Raw genomic sequence first — 17,478 nt, 5'->3', positions numbered from 1 at the left:
TCCATCTAGATATTTTCGGGTGTACTTTGGCATGCGTAGAGGTAGTTTTTCCTTGCCTCCATCACCAAAAGATAATTTGTGCTACATGAAGAATTATGCAAAAGTGACTTTTTAAATGAACAGCAATATGTGTTCCTGGAAAAATCTATCATCTCGCTCCACTTTCGAGAATAGAGGCGCTCAAACACTTGGTTTTGAAGTTGCCGTCATGAAGGAAAAAACTTTGCAACATGTCTTAAAATTAAGCTCTACCTTAAGCACATTTAAAGCTCTTCCAACTATCTGCGACAGTCTGCTGCAGACGCAGGAGGTGCAAGTTTGACCATTTCTTCAGCCGATAGGCTAACCTAGCATGACGCTGCTGTTGAAATGTAATGTGAGCTCACATAGCTATGCTAGTGCTGCTAACGTCCTGTCCCAGTCTTTACTGTAACGTTGTCATATGCGATATGTGGCATCTATCCCGTTGGACTAGTGCAGTTACAGTGTATATGTGAAAAAAGTGGATACAATAGACAAAAGCGCTTCTTCGAGACACACACTCTGTCTGAGGCAAACACAGCTTATTTGCATTAAAGCTGCATGCACACACAAAATGGCGTGTTACTAAAAGCACTTAACTGTCTAAATTCCCAACATCAAGGCTAGATTTTGGACACACACTCGTCAATGGACTCACTCGTCCACACAGTCAAGCCTCTTCCTGTTTATATTCTGGTAACCAATAAGAGAAGAGAACTATGTCATGTGGTTTATTGTGATGCATTTTAGTCCTGTTCGAGTTGATTTGATCATCAAACAATCACTGACTAATAAAATGATATTCATTGGGAGATATTTAAGCATTAATCCCGGGCAAGACTGTGTTTCCTGTCATCACGCACCATTTTGCACCATCGCAATGCAAGTTAATTGCTTTGTCTTGGCTACCGGTGGTTAGCTTACATCACTGGAGGCATGCTGCTTATTGAGTAGGCTGCACTTGATATGCGCATGCGTGCAAAACTGAAATCAGATTAGCCTGCAGACAAAAACGCTGTCATATCGTACATATGTAATAAGAGCACGGTGGAAAAACAGTATGGAGTGTGCATGTGTTTGGAAAATTGTGTCAAAAATGCATAAGAACGAGGAAGGAAAACTGCAGGAGGAGTGCACGCTTATTAAAAACAAACGTCTTACCTGTATAAAGACAGTCCGAACAGGAGCCAGCATGTCTCCAGGTGCTGGTGGACGACAAGCGGGTGAGATCAGGAGAGAAAGTGGCGAGCAAGAGGAGAACCAGACTAAATCAGAAGGCGGCCACGTCTTTGTTTTGTTCCTCAGCAGCTCTGCCTGCTCGCTGCTGTCAAACCCAGCAAGCACGTCCATACAAAAGCAAGGCCGTGGAGGCTCACGCCCGCCGGAAGTGACGACGCAATCTCAAGCGAGAGAGCCCGCCCCCTTTCCGCTCTTCTTCCCTGACACACCTACACTGTCAGCCAATAGGAAGTTTCCAATACCGAAGGACCGCCTCTTTAAAGATGAAGGGGGTCCAAAAGAGCCCCCCCCTCTCAGGCTAGAGCCAAAAGCAGTGATGTCCCAATATGACCCTCAGGAGGTCAACCAAGGACCATCTCCATAAAACCTCAAAACACACACACCGTGACCATACTATGACGCCATTCAAGTTTAATAATAGATTATTATTATTATTGCATACTTACTCCATGGCTTGGCTTATTTTTTTATTTGGACTAAAAAGTGTTTCCTCAAAAACATTTTAAAATAACAATAATAAAACAAATACATATATTTTTTTAGAATAAATTAAAAATGAAATGAAATTTAATTATTTTTTTAAAGCCCTTTTGTAGGGTTGCTAAAGGATATTTTTCCACACAAAAACTAAGCTAGGAAATTTTGACAAACTATAAAACGTGCACTCTTTCCATATAAATACATTTTATTTATCATTTAAATATGCAATAATGCAACAAAAAGGGCAAACATTTCATAAATTGTTTATTAATTCTAACAGCATTCTAATTTTTTCATATTATTTTAATTATTGTTATATATTATTTTAATATGTATTATTATACATTATTTTTTTAATTATATAATAGCAATATGTACATATGTTTGGAATTATTTTGAGAATATTTACTATATTTACTGTATTACTATTATTAAAAAACACTCCACCACTGAACATCTTATGATGTCATTGAATTGCTTGAGGTTTTATTAATGACAAAATTAAATAACCAGAAACAGCGTTCATGAAAATATATAGCAATATAAGAATCAATAGGATAGTAATATATTATTTTATGGCACATAATAGTAATAATCTGAAATCACTTTATTCAACTTATTTCAAGACTGACTTATTTTTTTGTGCTTTTTTTAAACAAGGAACACAAAAAAATGTTTTTACATAAAAATTGAAAAACCTGACTACTCCATTAGACTTGTTGTGCTAAGAAATATTTTTTTTTTAAAAAAGGAAACTCCATGTCCACTTTAGTTTTCCTTTTGTTAAAAAAAAACATTTTAAAACTCAATTTAAACTCGATTTTAAAAGAAGCATATTTTTAAAGATTTTCTGTTTTTAAAGTAACATTGACCACTTCATTCTTCAAAAACATCCATGGGACAGATGAAGCTGGAGAATTTTGGAATAATTAAAATGTGCAGACTTTCTATTGAACTTAATGAGAACCACAGTGTTACTTTTTATAAATGAATTTCATTGCAGGACAGTCAAGACTTGAACTCATTTGCACCCCTCAGCGCTCTTCTTTCCTCATTTGAGCCCTCCATCACATTCTGTCCACATCTTTGGCTCCGCTAACAGCGCCTGGCTCTCCGCCTGGTGGCACGTCCTGGTTGAACCCCCCCTCAGTGTGGGCCCTGGGACCACTGTGACCCCACCTGACCCCTTCCCCAGCAGGATGGACATAACAGGCAGATCCTTTGAACGCTTTTACTCAACACAACTTTTTTGTCCAACTGGCGGCCCGCGGGCCAATAAATCCTGTCATTTCATCCCTAAACTATACCGGATTGGTTTTTAATAAACAGGTCAAAGGTGACGAATATCAAAAGCATTGTTTATGTGACTCTTGGGGAAAATCTTTGATGATGTGCAGCCTCTCACTCCGGCACGTTTTTGCTGGCAGAAACATGTTTTTTCTCACTGCTGTGCTGCAAGGAGTGCAAAACTGAAGCCAGTCAAAGACTCTCATTTCTCATAGTGTGTCATCCAAGTGTATCATTTTCAGTCCTACTTCGAGCCACGTATGACGACGACTTCGCTGCAACACTAAATCAAAACCGATCTCTGCTGCCACCTGCTGGTCAGAAGCTTCACTGCAAATGATTAGCACAGTAGAGGTTTTCAACTGCTGCTCTAAAACGTTTTATGGTTAAAATGTATTTTATTATACTTGTAGTAATATTAGCAGGGGTAGCAATGGCTAAAGGAAGGATTTGTTTTTTAAATACCCCCCCAATATTAAATTTATTAAACAAAATATTAAACTGATAAATGTTTTATGGTTTCATGTATATCATACATTTAATGATACATCATTTTACTTTCATAATGATCATCATTAACAACAAGGCAATCTGAAAATTAGTACAACTTTATTAAACAAATTCATAGTCTTTAATTATTACTTACGTATACATGATATATTCATCCTCTACAAATAATAATTGTAATAAAATACACAATAATGATAACAAATAATACTAATCAAAACAATACTACTACCACTACTACTAATACTGTTGATAATAAATAAAATAACAAAAATTACATTCATTACATTCAATTTTAAATCATCATTCGTAGAAATAATACAAGTACAACTTTGGTGATTAAAAATAATGAATACAATTTAATTAAAAACTGGTAATTAATAAGTATTAATAAGTTATTTAGTTATTATGCTTATTACCGTAAATAACGTTGTATAACCGCGCTTTTTTCCCACCGGTAAGACGCCAAAAATCGGGGTGCGATTTATACACGATGACAAGTCTGTGACCAGACAGAAATTGACCAGAAGAAGACTTTAGAATAGCCGTCTGTGGGTCAGACAGTTGCTTTGACTTTAGCGCCCTCTGCCGTATAGTTGCTAAAAGTGCAATTTCTTTTTCACTTATCTGACTGCTGTTTGTATTTTCACACAGTGAAACGATCTCTATATACACTGAAGCTAACCTTAGCTTCCATTAAAACATTGCAGATGGTTTAAAATACAATACAACGTTGGAGTTTATTCAAATTCACACTGAAGCAATGCAGTGTTATGTACAATACATGGATAACTGATGCGCATGCGCAGAACCCCGCTCGCGTCACCGCTAAACCAACATTAGCTACCGTTAAATCAAGGCTAAAGCTAAAGCAGCTAAAGCTAAAATGCCACGGCGATCTTTCACAGCAGCATTCAAACTCTCCGTCTGCCGGTATGCAGAAGACTTTGGGAACCGGGCAGCAGGACGGCAGCACGGTGTGGACGAGTCAGTCATCCGGCGTGGGAGAGCGGACATCATCGGCAAGTTAACGGCAAACTTTTCTTACATGAATTCCATTGCAGATGAATTGATGGACGGCAGATTTCTCCTTTCTTCTTCTTGAAATTGCTTAGTACCTTTACGCATGTTGATTTGAGATGAAAGAGTTGGCAAGCATTTATGAAGTAAAAAAAAAAAAAGTTTCCCCGCCGTGAGCCTGAATTGGGGGTGCGGTTTATACACCGTGATTTACGGTATTATCATAAATTAAATAATTTAATCCTGTACTTGTTTACATTAATAAGGGAACAGGCATTACCAGTCAAAAGTCATTAGCAGAGCTAATGAAAATGAGTATAACTTGTTCAAGAGTGACTAAAGAACAACTACAGTATGTATTTTTTTTTCAAGTTCATACCCTAGGAAATACTCCTAGCAATAATAATACTAACACTTCTCGTGCCGAAGATAAATGTCCAAGGGAAATAGGCATTAAAGGCCATTAGCAGAAATAATGACGGGTGACTTTAATAACAGGACGTGTCAAGAGACGTACACTAGATGACGCTGTTGCTACTCTGCCACAGTCTTACGTTGTTGTTGTTTTTTTAATTTAAAGCTACTATTGCTTGTTACGGAGTCAGTAAATATCCAGTCGCAGGTCATACTTGAAACCATTGTATTTCAGCACAAATCAATAAATATCCAATCGCAGGTCATACTTGAAACCATTGTATTTCAGCACAAATCAAAGTGTCTCAAGCCTCAGTCTATAAGATGACCTATGACCTCATCATGAAGAGGCCTTTTCACCCGTCCCTTTTGGTCCCTTTAGACTCGTAACCGCGACAGACACGACAGACAGGAAGGACACGAAGACGTCGTCTCACACAGTACATCATGCTGCATCAGCGAAAGGGAATGCAAAGGACGTCCGTCTCCACCCTTTTTCAGAGACAAGAGGGAGCTGTTAACACTTTATTAGGTACACCTGCACATCCTATTAAAAATGACGACCAAAAGCATTAGACATGACCTCACCACTACTGAAAACTGTGCTATGATTGCTAGCATCTCATTCATTGATTAAAAATAAGCTGCTTTAAGTAAGAAACGCGTGTAATTATAAATGGAAGTTAGCATTATTCACTTAAACACATCATTCAATATGCAAATTCACTATAATACATGTTTATTTGCATGTAAGTGGTTCATTAAATGTACACATTTGTAATATTTACTTAATGTTATATATCCATCCATCCATCCATCCATTTTCTATACCGCTTCATCCTCATTAGGGTCGCGGGGTCATGTTACATATTTAAATGTATTTAAACATGTAAAAACTTAGCATTGGTTCTACAACAATGTCAATAAAGTTGTGTTCTGTTTTATTCCATTCATATTTTAGATTTTACCGTGTTTCTTCAGTTTATTGATCCATTTGAATGCCTTTTACAACTAAAGGTACATTTGTTTGGACAAATATGATGATAACAAAAATAGCTCATAAGAGTTTCATTTAAGAGCTGATATCTAGCAACTTCCATGGTTTTCTTGATAGTAACCAAAGTCAAGTACATGAATAGCTAAAGCATTGTACTGCCAAAAAATTAACTTTTATGAGCTATTTTTTTGTCATTTTTATGTTTGTCCAAAGAAAGGTACCTTTAGTTGTGTCAGGCATTAAAATGAAGAAGAAAGCGAAGAATCTGGTCTAATCACTTTTTCCATCCATGACTATTCAATTTTTTTTAAAATTTTTTTTGTTAATATTAGTTATAAATTTGTGGCAGTGGCAAAACAACCTATATTCAATTTTAGGTTCATATTTGATTGTATTGATTTAAATGTATATATTTTGATTTAAATGTATATATTTTAAAATACTCTACCAAATACTACAAATGTTCAACTTTTCATTGCTTTTAGAACAATGGCAAAAACAATGCATTATCATTTTAAATATGTACATAATTAGTGGCAATAAAGTTGCATTTTATTTGTATGCCATTCATATATTAATTTTTAAACTATATTTTAAACATGTACAGCGGTGTGAAAAAAAACTGTTTGCCCCTTCCTGATTTATTTTTTGCATGTTTGTCACACTTGAATGTTTCAGATCATCAAATAAATTAAAATATTAGTCAATGACAACAAAACTCAACGCAAAATTCAGTTTTGAAATGAAACTTCTATTAAGGGAGAAAAAAAATCCTAACCTACAGGGCCCTGTGTGAAAAAATGATTACCCCCGTGTTAAAACATACAGTAACTTAACTGAGATCAATTGAGATCTATCAGTGTGGAAAAGGTTATAAAGCCATTTGTAAAGCTTTGGGACTCCAGCAAACCACAATGAGAGCCATTATCCACAAATGGCCAAAACATGGAACAGTGGTGAACCTTTTGGTGGCCGGCCAACCAAAATTACCCAAGAGCGCTTCAACTACTCATCCAAGAGGTCATAAAAGACCCCACAACAACATCCAAAGAACTGCAGGCCTCACCTGCCTCAGTTAAGGTCAGTGTTCATGACTCCACCATAAGACAGACACTGGGCAAAAATGGCCTGCATGGAAGAGTTCCAAGACAAAAAACACTGCTGAACAAAAACATGAAGGCAAACATGCCAGAAAACATCTTCATGATTGCCAAGACCTTTGGGAAAATACTCGGTCTGATGAGACAAAAGTTGAACTTTTGGAAGGTGTGTGTCCCATTACATCTGGCGTAAAAGTAAGGCCGCATTTCAGAACAAGGACATCATACCAAGAGTAAAATGTGGTGGTGGTAGTGTGATGGTCGGGGGCTGTTTTGCTGCTTCAGGACCTGGAAGACTTGCTGTGATAAATGGAACCATCAATTCTGCTGTCTACCTGCTGTCTTAAGTTTCATTTAAACACTGCATTTTGTGTTGTCATTGACTAATATTTAAATTAACACATAAGTGTGACAAAAATGCAAAACAATAAGAAATCGGGAAGGAGGCAAACACTTTTTCACACCACTGTAACTAATCAAACTGACTTATTTGAAAGTTCAATTTAGAGCAAAAATATTGAAAATGCTAACATGTGCAGGACAAAATAAATAAAAACAGCACAAGAACGATATCGTCAAAGCTTTTATTCAAATTCAGAGCAAAACAATTACGTTAAGTATTGTGTGCGTGGGTTTACCTGCACGTGCAGCTGCTAGAGTGGGGGCTGGGCTTGGCTTGGCTTGGCTTGGCTGGGCTTGGCTTGGCTTGGCTTGGCTTGGCACCTGGTGACGTATTGCTGCCCTTCAGGGAAGGCAGTAGGTTGTATAGTTATCTCCTGATTGGGCAAAATCACTACCCTGAAACCACACAACCTACTACCTCACCCCGTACGAACACCAGGAAGTCTTCTCTTGGTTATGTCACATGACCTCAAACTAGGACTAACACAATCACTTAGAAGAACAAAGCAGCAATGACATCATGCTTGGCTGCGGTAATAAAGAAGTGCAACACTGAAAGGTCATAGAGAGCAAACATCGATCAAGGTGCAGTTACACTCATCCACCACGGCGGGGTGCTGCAGCGTAACAAACTGTTGCTGAGAAGACATTCCAGCCGCTTCAGGAAAGACAGTAAGTTGTATAGTTATCTGACAGGAAGGGTGTGACCCTAAAACTATACAACTTACTACCTCACCCCAAAGGACAGTCTGAGACACCAGTGCAGGTCCAAACATCTACGCAGACGTCCCCTGAAGACAAAAAACCCCAGAATGTTCGTTATCTCACTGGAACAAAATACAATTTAAACCAAATTCACATCATACTGATCAAGGCTCCGCTGGTGTTTACAGCACGTTTTCTTCTAATAGTCATTTTCTTCTTCTTGGCACTCCAGTGCGGTGTCAATTATTACAAAAGCACTACTCAAAGATCCTCTACACCAAGAGCACTCAGCTGCTTTTAAGGACCTACTACAAAAATGATCCTCCAGTCAAAGATAGAAGGAGTGCTTTCCTGTTTTTAAGGACCTACTGAGATCTTCAAAGTGACCAGAGCTGTTTTTAGAAATTTGCTGTAAAAACTAGGCAAAGATCAGGTAACGGGAGTGCTTTGCTGGTTTTAAACATCTGCTGCAAAAATGCCAGTCAAAGATTCTCCAAATGACAGGAAGCCTCCTCCGTTTTTATGGACCTACTGCAAAAACACGAGTCAAAGATCCTCTATGTCATAGGTGCTTAATGTGAGTCTGAGGAGGGGTCTTGTTTTCAGGCACCTTCCGCAAAAAAAACATCAAAGATCCTCTAGACCAGTGGCGTCAAACTCGTTTTCACCGTGGGCCACATCACAGTTATGGTTATCCTCAGAGGGCCACTTTTTATAATTCTATTTTAGAATTTTGTTAATTATTACATAAATTTTTCATTAATTAAAAAAAAGTCATAAGTTGGATTTGGCAACAAAAAACAATTTTTTCTACTGTTCTCGGTCAATATTGACAACAAATACATTTAGCAAGAAAAGTTGTCTTTTTGATTAAAAAAAAAATTAAAGTTGTTTTTGTTAGTAATATTAATTTAGTTTTTACTTTAATATATAATTTTATTATTTATTGCAAATGTAACGGTAAATGTTTATTAAATTACTGTACAAATGTTTTAAATATTACATTTTTTGATATTATTGTAAAAATATTTTTATATACAATTTTTTTTTTACTTATTTAAATACATTTATATTAAATAAAAAAATATAAAATTATAGCATACCGCATACATATAAAAATACAATATAAATATAATTTTACAATAGTATGCAAGTAAAATATAGAAAATAAAGCTTAAAAAAGCAAAGACAAAATTACTATCAATAACAAAATTACAATAGATACACAAATATTTTTTTAAATATTAAAATAAGTGTCCTTTTGACATGCACTATTTCAAGGCTTTCGCGGGCCACATAAAATGATATGGCGGGCCAAATCCGGCCCCCAGGCCTTGAGTTTGACACCTGTGCTCTAGACAGTAGAGTTTGGCTGTTTTTAAGGACCTAGGACAAAAACAAACAAAAAAACTCAGTCAAAGATCCTTTTTAAGATAGGAGTGCTCCGCTCTTTTTTTTGAGATATGCTGCAAAAACACAAGTCAAAGACCCTCTATAAGACATGAGTGCCCTGCTGCTTATAAGGACTTGCAGCAAAAACCACAGGTCAAAGATCCTCTATATAATAGATGCTCAATACGAAAGGAGTCTGCTGTTTTTAAGCACCTTCCGACAAAAATGCATCTCAAAGATCTTCTATATGGCAACAGCGCTCTGCTATTGTTGAGGACCGACTGCAAAAAGGCTGGTCAAAGATCCTCTATTTGAATGCTCTTGTTGTTTTTAAGGGCCTACTGCAAAAAAACAGCTCCTCTTTAACACAAGAGTACTCTGCTTTTTTTGGGAGGAATATACTGCAAAAACACTAGTCAAAGATCCTCTATAAAACATTAGTGCTCTGCTGTTTTAAGGACCTACTGCAAAAACACAGCTCATAGATCCTCTAAATGATAGATACCTGATATGGTACTCTGCTGTTTTTAGGCATCTTCGATATGACAACAGCGCTCTGCTATTTTTAAGGACCTACCGCAAAAATGCCTGTCAAAGATCCTCCATATGACAGCAACACTCTGCTGTTTTTAAGGACCTACTGCAAAAATAATCATCAGATATCCTCTATATAGCAGAAGCGCTCTGCTATTTTTAGAAATCTACTGCAAAAATTAGACAAAGATCACATAACTAGGGTGCTTTGCTGTTTTTAAAAGTCTGCCGCAAAAATGCTAGTCAAAGACCCTAAATGACAGGAGCCCTCTGCTGTTTTTCAGGACCTACTGCAAAAAACAGTAGTATGACAGGTGCTTAATAGGATAGGAGTCTGCTATTTTTAGGACGAAAACGCGCCTGAAAGATTCTCTCTGACAGGAGCATTTGACTGATTTTAAGGACATACTGCAAGAAAAAAACCTTGAGTTAAAGATCCTCTCACACAGGGGTTCTCCAATGGTCTCAACCTGGGACCCACATTTTCCAATGGCCATTACGCATTTTTATTCAAGTTATTTTTTCTAACGTTTTTAATTTTTTTTAAATATACAGTAAGTGAATCCTATTTTTATTTATCTTTTTTTTACATTCTTATTTAAGTCCATTTTATTTATTAATTTTTTTACACTTATTATTTGAGTCGATTTGATTACATTTTTTTTTACAGTGATTGTTCGTTTTTTTTTACACTAATAAAAATACATAATAAAAAAATGCTTAGAGTGGAAAAAATAAAATTAAAATGGACTTAAAGTGAAAAAAATACAAATACATTTTTTTTCACTTTTATTTAAGTCACTTTTAATTTCAAGTATTTTTTTTTATTAAAAAGTGAATTTTTATTTATCTTTTTTTTACACTCTTATTTAAGTCTTTTTTTTCCCACACTACAGTAAGTGATTTCCATTAGTTTTCTTTTTTTTTTTTTTTTTTTTACAATTTAATAAAATAAGTCATAATAATAAAAAAAATTTAAATATATATATATGTATATATATATATATATATATATAATAAAATTAAAAATAATATTGGTATAAATAAAAAAGATACATAATAAAATAGACTTAAATGTGTAAAAAAATAAAAATAAAAAATAAAATAACTTTTATTTACGTAATTTTTTTGCTGTTGGCAACCCACCCAGAATTTTTTAAGGACCTACTGCAAAAAAAAAAGAGTTCTCCTCTGTCAGGTGATAGCATGCGGCGAGTGGGTATGGTTCATTCTCATATACAGCTTGTTAGTCTGCTTCCAAGTTATCATCCATACATGCACGCACACACACACACATTAAAGCAGACTGGAAGCTAAAAACACTTGTTTGCTATGAAGAGTGCCAGCAGGGATTCTTAGACGTGTGCAAGCTCAGCAAGAAGCTCAGACGTGAAAGCGGAGACCTTGTAAGCGATCGCTGCTCGGGTCTCGCACCTTAAGCCTTTCTCTATGCACGCCATGTCCCACACACACGGACAAAGCCGTAAAAGCACAACAAGTCCATCATGAGAGACTGGAAAAGGCACTTTGATCCAATCACACTTAAATAGTCTTAAGTGCTGCAGATCAATAAAAAGTGTCAGTGCAGCGGTAGACCCCGACAAAGTGCTCTAACCTTGACATGTGATCTATGGGCTTCACTGTCCTAACCTTGTCATGTGATCTGCAAGTTTCACTGTCCGTTGTGTGGACGCTCGTATTGCACGTGGACACTGACACACACGTGCAGTGTGTACAATGCACCATCATAAACACAGTAACTGTACAACGTGTGCAATACACCATATTAAACACCATTTACTAGCATTCAAATACCTTTCTTCAATGGCTATGCAACCACTTTAACACGTATGATTCAAATCCATTTCTCCGATCAATAGTGCTTCACTTCTTTTTAAACTTTCAAGTTTACGTATGATTCAAATCCATTTCTCCTAACAGTCCCTAATCTCTTTCTTACACTTACTCAACCATCCGTACATTCCGTGCTTGTGTTTTTTCGCTGGACTTTTAACAGTGGTTAACTTATTTTTACACTTGTAGACAGCTACAGCGCGACTTAAAACACTCTGACTGTACACTTAATATAGGTTGGCCACAGCTTGACCCTGGAAGCCTATTAGCAGTCCTATTACTGCTGTGTTTCACTAGCAACAGGGGGTAAACGTATTTTTAGCGCTGTCAAATGATTCAACATTTTAATCAAATTAATAGCAGTTTTCAAAATACAAAATAATCATGATTAATCACCATTTGCAACTATGTGGGAAATATGCTTATTATTATTAAGGGAGAAAAAACCTCCAAACCTACATGGCCCCCTGTTAAAAGATAGCTTAACTGCGATTAATTGAGATCTATCAGTCTGGAAAAGGTCATAAGGCCATTTCTAAAGCTTTAGGACTCCAGCGAACAACAGTGAGAGCTATTATCCACAAATGGCAAAAACATGGTAACAGCGGTGAACCTTCCCAGGAACACAGCGACGACTCAGAAGTCACAAAAGACCCCACAACAACATCCAAAGAACTGCAGGCCTCACTTGCCTCAGTTAAGGTCAGTGTTCATGACTCCACCATAAGAAAGACACTGGGCAAAAACGGCCTGCATGGCAGAATTCCAAGACAAAAACTACTGCTGAACAAAAAGAACATTAAGGCTCGTCTCAATTTTGCCAGAAAACGTCTTGATGATCCCCAAGACCTTTGGGAAAATACTCTGTGGTCTGACGAGACAGAAGTTGAACTTTTTGGAAGGTGTGTGGAAGGTGTGTGACGTAAAAGTAACGCCGCATTTCAGAAAAAGAACATCATACCAACAGTAAAATATGGAGGTGGTAGTATGATGGTCTGGGGCTGTGTTGCTGCTTCAGGACCTGGAAGACTTGCTGTGATAAATGGAACCATGAATTCTGCTTTCTACCAAAAAACCCTGAAGGAGAATGTCCGGCCATCTGTTGGTGACCTCAAGCTGAAACCAACTTGGGTTCTGCAGCAGGACAATGATCCAAAACACACCAGCAAGCCCACCTCTGAATGGCTGAAGAAAAACCAAATGAAGACTTTGGAGTGGCCTAGTCAAAGTCCTGACCTGAATCCTATTGAGATGCTGTGGCATGACCTTAAAAAGGCGCTTCATGCTGGAAAAGCCTCCAATGTGGCTGAATGACAACAATTCTGCAAAGATGTGTTGGCCAAAATTCCTCCACAGCGTGTAAGAGACTCATTGCAAGTTATCACAAACGCTTGATTGCAGTTGTTGCTGCTAAAGGTGGCCAACCAGTTAGAGCAATCACTTTTTACACAGGACCATGTAGGTTTGGATTGTTTTTCTCCCTTAATAATACGTGTAATTTAAAAACCACTTTGCATATATGGTGTTGGAATTGTACTGCTGTTGATGTGTTCCGGTCAGAATAAAGGTACAAAAGATTCAGACTCTGTGTGACTGTGTGGAAAGGCTGTTGTTCCTCAGTCTGCCATCATAACCGAGAGGTGTGGCTTGACATGATGTGCATGCATTAATCACGCAAAAAATTTTAACGTAATTCATGCATACCAATTAAGAATGTTATAAATCGTCAGCCCCGTGACTCACTCTCGCATTACTTTTTCAAAATTGGCGACTCCAGTGTGTATGTTTTTTACATTTTACAGTGGTTAACTTATTTTTCCACTTGAAGAGGTTCCACTGTACACATACTAAAAGCGTACGCATGCAAATGATCATTTGTACCTTACATGTTCGTACAGGTTAGACGGTGATACGAGCAACGTGATCCCCCAGTTTTGCCTGTTTGTGTATTTAAGCGGCGCGCATTATTAGCATGTTTGCCCTGCAACGAGTCCAGTGCAGACAGAAGGAATCCAGCAGAAAGACGAGGTGGAGCGTTTAGAAAGCATGGCTCCGACCCCCCCCCCCAGCCCCCTGAGGGTAGCACCACAGCAGGCATGAGCCATCTATTTATATGTACCACGACTGGAGGGGCGGGGGGTGGGTACAGCAGCGAGGGAGGAGGAAGCAGCATGGACAGGTCCTGTTACGCATGTCATGGTGGGGGGGCACAGGGGGATTCAGCTCAGACAGGCTGACCTCTCAGTCACCTACACATGATGTAGATAGCATTCAAGTCGTGCATGCAAATCAATAGGAGTCAATGTGGCATTCTACTGTACAAGCCGTATGTACACACACACACACACACTTTATAATATTACTTTCAACATTTACTGCACACTTGTAGGTTTTACAGGCGGGCAGGAGGTTGACGCTGGAACAGATAGTTTCCATTTTTATTTATTTATTAATCTATTTAAATGTGTGTGGGTTTTTTTGCACTAGCATGACAGTCAAGAATGTGAAAATAAAACACATTTGCTGTACAGTTAATGAGTTTATAGTGGCCATAGGTTGACCCGGGAACAGACTGTTTCAGTTTCAGTGTATACTGTTAGCAGGCTGGTTTAACGTTTTTCCATTTGTGTGACAGTTAAGAATGTGAAACATGACACTTCAAAACATTGCCTGCAGAGTTAATAAAGGTTTTAGGGTGGACACGTGTTGACACAGGAGCAGATTATTTCTACTGCCATTATCGCCGATGGGAAACGTTTAAGAAATGTATAAATTTACAAAAAAATGGTACAAAAACAATATTTTAGATAGTGTTAGATGTGTGCATGTCCATTATTTATAGCATTTTTTATGACTTAAAGTTGTTTGTGTAGCTTGTTTTCATTTTCCTACGGGAAAATATGACACTTAATACAAAAAAAACAAGTAGTTTTAAAGTAAAGAAAGTCGTGTGCATATGTTCATTATTTCCATCGGTATATTTATTTATTTTTTACTTAAAAACACTGCATGTTAATAATGGTAATATTACAGATGTTCCCATCAAGTATCGGCCGATTTCCGTAGAAAACACGTGATGGGCCTTTCAAAGCCGATCAGAAAACCTGAGCGGCGTGAGGCAGCAAACCCTGCATGTACGTGTGCTGTGCCACGTAGGGTTGCAAACACCCGCATTGAGTCGACAAGCATTGCTGCGAGAATCAACATCAGTCTGTAAAACTCCCGTGGCTTCATTCACCTGACGTAGGCTACGCCAGTCGATGCCAGTGTGTTTGATCGCTCCCTTATTGTTCGACTTTTCTTGCATCTTTGTTTACACGCTTTGCGTAGCTGGAGTTATCCGCCTAGCTTCCGATCTTCGGACTCCCAGTGTGACTTTTTACCACAGTCACATTTTCTGTACAACAAACAAGCAAATTAGTTCTGAGCTCGTTTTTGTGCCACAGGCAAGTCACCACGTTCAAGGGATAAATTCTAACTTCTTCCAAGTGTCACAGAACAATTTTGCTATGTGTCATGATACTAATTATGTCTTCTCCTCAAAACACTATTTGTGTGTGTCTTCCATTGCAAAAATACAACAAATTTCTTTGTTTTTAGTATAAAAAGGAGTTGGAGACACTCTCTCATTCAGTAGCATAGCAAATTGTCTTCCAACCTTTGACAGGTACATTGATGGACGTTGCTAGTCTGCATGCTCCGCTCCACCCACCCGACGGGCAGCGCCCCATCAAGCTTCGTCTGTCGCTTGATATATTTAAACACCCCCCCGCCCCCCACCGCGACATACCTCTCCGGAATGGGCTGCATGTGAACTTGAGACCCGCCGCTGGAGTGGGCAGACTGGAGGTGTCTGTAACCTTGAGGAGACCATTACCGTCCCGTTTACGGCCCCCGCTGTCGTCAGAGCCGCCGCCATGGTTAGTTAGCGGCGACGTGGCCTGGGAGTGCGGCGCTAGCTAACCGCAGTGGCGAGCTATTGTGCAGCTTGGCAGCAGCTATCAGCTCCGGCCGGGCGACGCTGCCAAAATCAAGCACAATATAAAAGCAATGCACCCTGATTTAGACATTTTCAGAATAAGCCCCCCCCCCCGCGTGTTGGATGGGGATGATGTTTGTGGCGTCGCGTCGTCTGTGCACTTGTGCCTACACGCGAGTGCTGTGCGTCACCGCCACGAGGCGTGATATGTTACATGTTGCCCTGCCATCTGCCATCTGCTGACGCTGCGGAGATATGCGCCCCAGAAACACACAACCAGCACGCTTACGCACAAAGCATTTACAATTAAATGCCCCCCCATATGAGGCTCCCCCATCAGGAAGCCAAAGGGGACATTCTGACCTGCAAATCAAGCCACTGACTGTCAACCCGAGAAGCAACTAAATGGGCTTTTTTTTTTTTTTGGTGGGGGGGGGTTGCTTTCCTATATTTTGCACCTACAGTCGAAATCTGCTGCTGTGTGCAAAATGACTACAGGCCACACACACACACACAGTATATAGTAGTAAAATACAGAGTACTTTTACTTGTTTGTGGTTTTATTCAGTGGCGTGCTCAACCTCTTTTGACACTTATGATAGTTGGGAATGTTAAAATGTCAGTTTGAAATATTATCGATGCCGTTAATAAAGGTTTTATGACAGCAAACAAATACAGCATACAAATACATTGAGTTCAAGTGAGTAGCTGGGAAATAAAATGATTTAAAACATGTTTATTAAAATATTCACCAATAGAATTATTTTTAAAATACTTATTAAGATAGTCACAATTTTTTTTCTATATTTTTGATTAAAATCTGTATTTTACACAATCGTTTCGGGACTAAAATCATAAAAATATTTATTAAAATATTCACAAAAATTCTTTTCTTACAATTTTTTATAAAATATTCATAATTTGTTGTCTTTTCTATATGCTTGATTTGACTGGATGATTTTGAAAGAATCAGTATTTTGCACGATCGTGTTGGACTTATAAATGCAATTATTCTAAAATTATTTATCAAAATATTCACAAAAGTATTTTTTTTTTTGTGCAATTTTTAAATAAAATATTTGTCTTTTCGAAATGCCTGATTTTATCGGATGATTTTGATTTAAAAAAAAAAAAAAACAAAAGCAGCATTTTGCACAATTGTGTCGGATTGTGTCGGATAATATCCAATACTTTTATTATTTTTAATCTGTTAGTTATTATTTTATTGTATTTATATTTAATTGTATTTAACCTATGCAGTATTAAGTATTGTACTGAAAAAAAAATTCTCTCATGTTGCCAGGGTATGAATAATTTTGGAGATTATTGCACAAAAAAATAGGGATAATCGCAAATGTTTGGTTTATTTTTAATATTTTCATTATTATTTTATTGTATTTATGTTTTACGTCGGGGCCGCATGGTGGCCTAGTGGTCCGAAGTCAGCTGGGATAGGCTCCAGCATACCCGTGACCCTAGTGATGATAAGCGGCATAGAAGATGGATTGATGGATATTTTATGTATATAGTATAAAATGTTGTGTTGA

The 17,478-nt window shown here is 37.8% G+C and overlaps 1 protein-coding gene and 1 long non-coding RNA gene across 4 annotated transcripts in view; both read right to left on the bottom strand.

The window, feature by feature from the left end:
- Positions 1-1,392, bottom strand: part of pparab (peroxisome proliferator-activated receptor alpha b) — a 39,973-nt gene extending 38,581 nt beyond the window's left edge. The window contains exon 1 of the mRNA XM_054777788.1: positions 1,183-1,392. The gene's annotated coding sequence lies outside the window, so the exon portion shown is untranslated. The remainder of the gene's footprint in view (positions 1-1,182) is intronic.
- A 2,397-nt stretch (positions 1,393-3,789) lies between these two features.
- LOC129181168 (uncharacterized) overlaps positions 3,790-17,478 on the bottom strand; it is a 58,103-nt gene continuing 44,414 nt past the window's right edge. For all 3 annotated transcript variants that reach the window (XR_008570380.1, XR_008570379.1, XR_008570381.1), the window contains 2 exons: positions 7,704-17,377; positions 3,790-5,460 (listed from right to left, as the gene is read on the bottom strand). This is a non-coding gene — a long non-coding RNA (uncharacterized LOC129181168). The remainder of the gene's footprint in view (positions 5,461-7,703; positions 17,378-17,478) is intronic.

The sequence above is a fragment of the Dunckerocampus dactyliophorus genome, chromosome 5, assembly GCF_027744805.1.
Source record: "Dunckerocampus dactyliophorus isolate RoL2022-P2 chromosome 5, RoL_Ddac_1.1, whole genome shotgun sequence".
NCBI lineage: Eukaryota > Metazoa > Chordata > Actinopteri > Syngnathiformes > Syngnathidae > Dunckerocampus > Dunckerocampus dactyliophorus.
The sequence above is the reverse complement of the archived record's forward strand: the minus strand, read 5'-3'. Positions and strand labels throughout refer to the sequence as shown.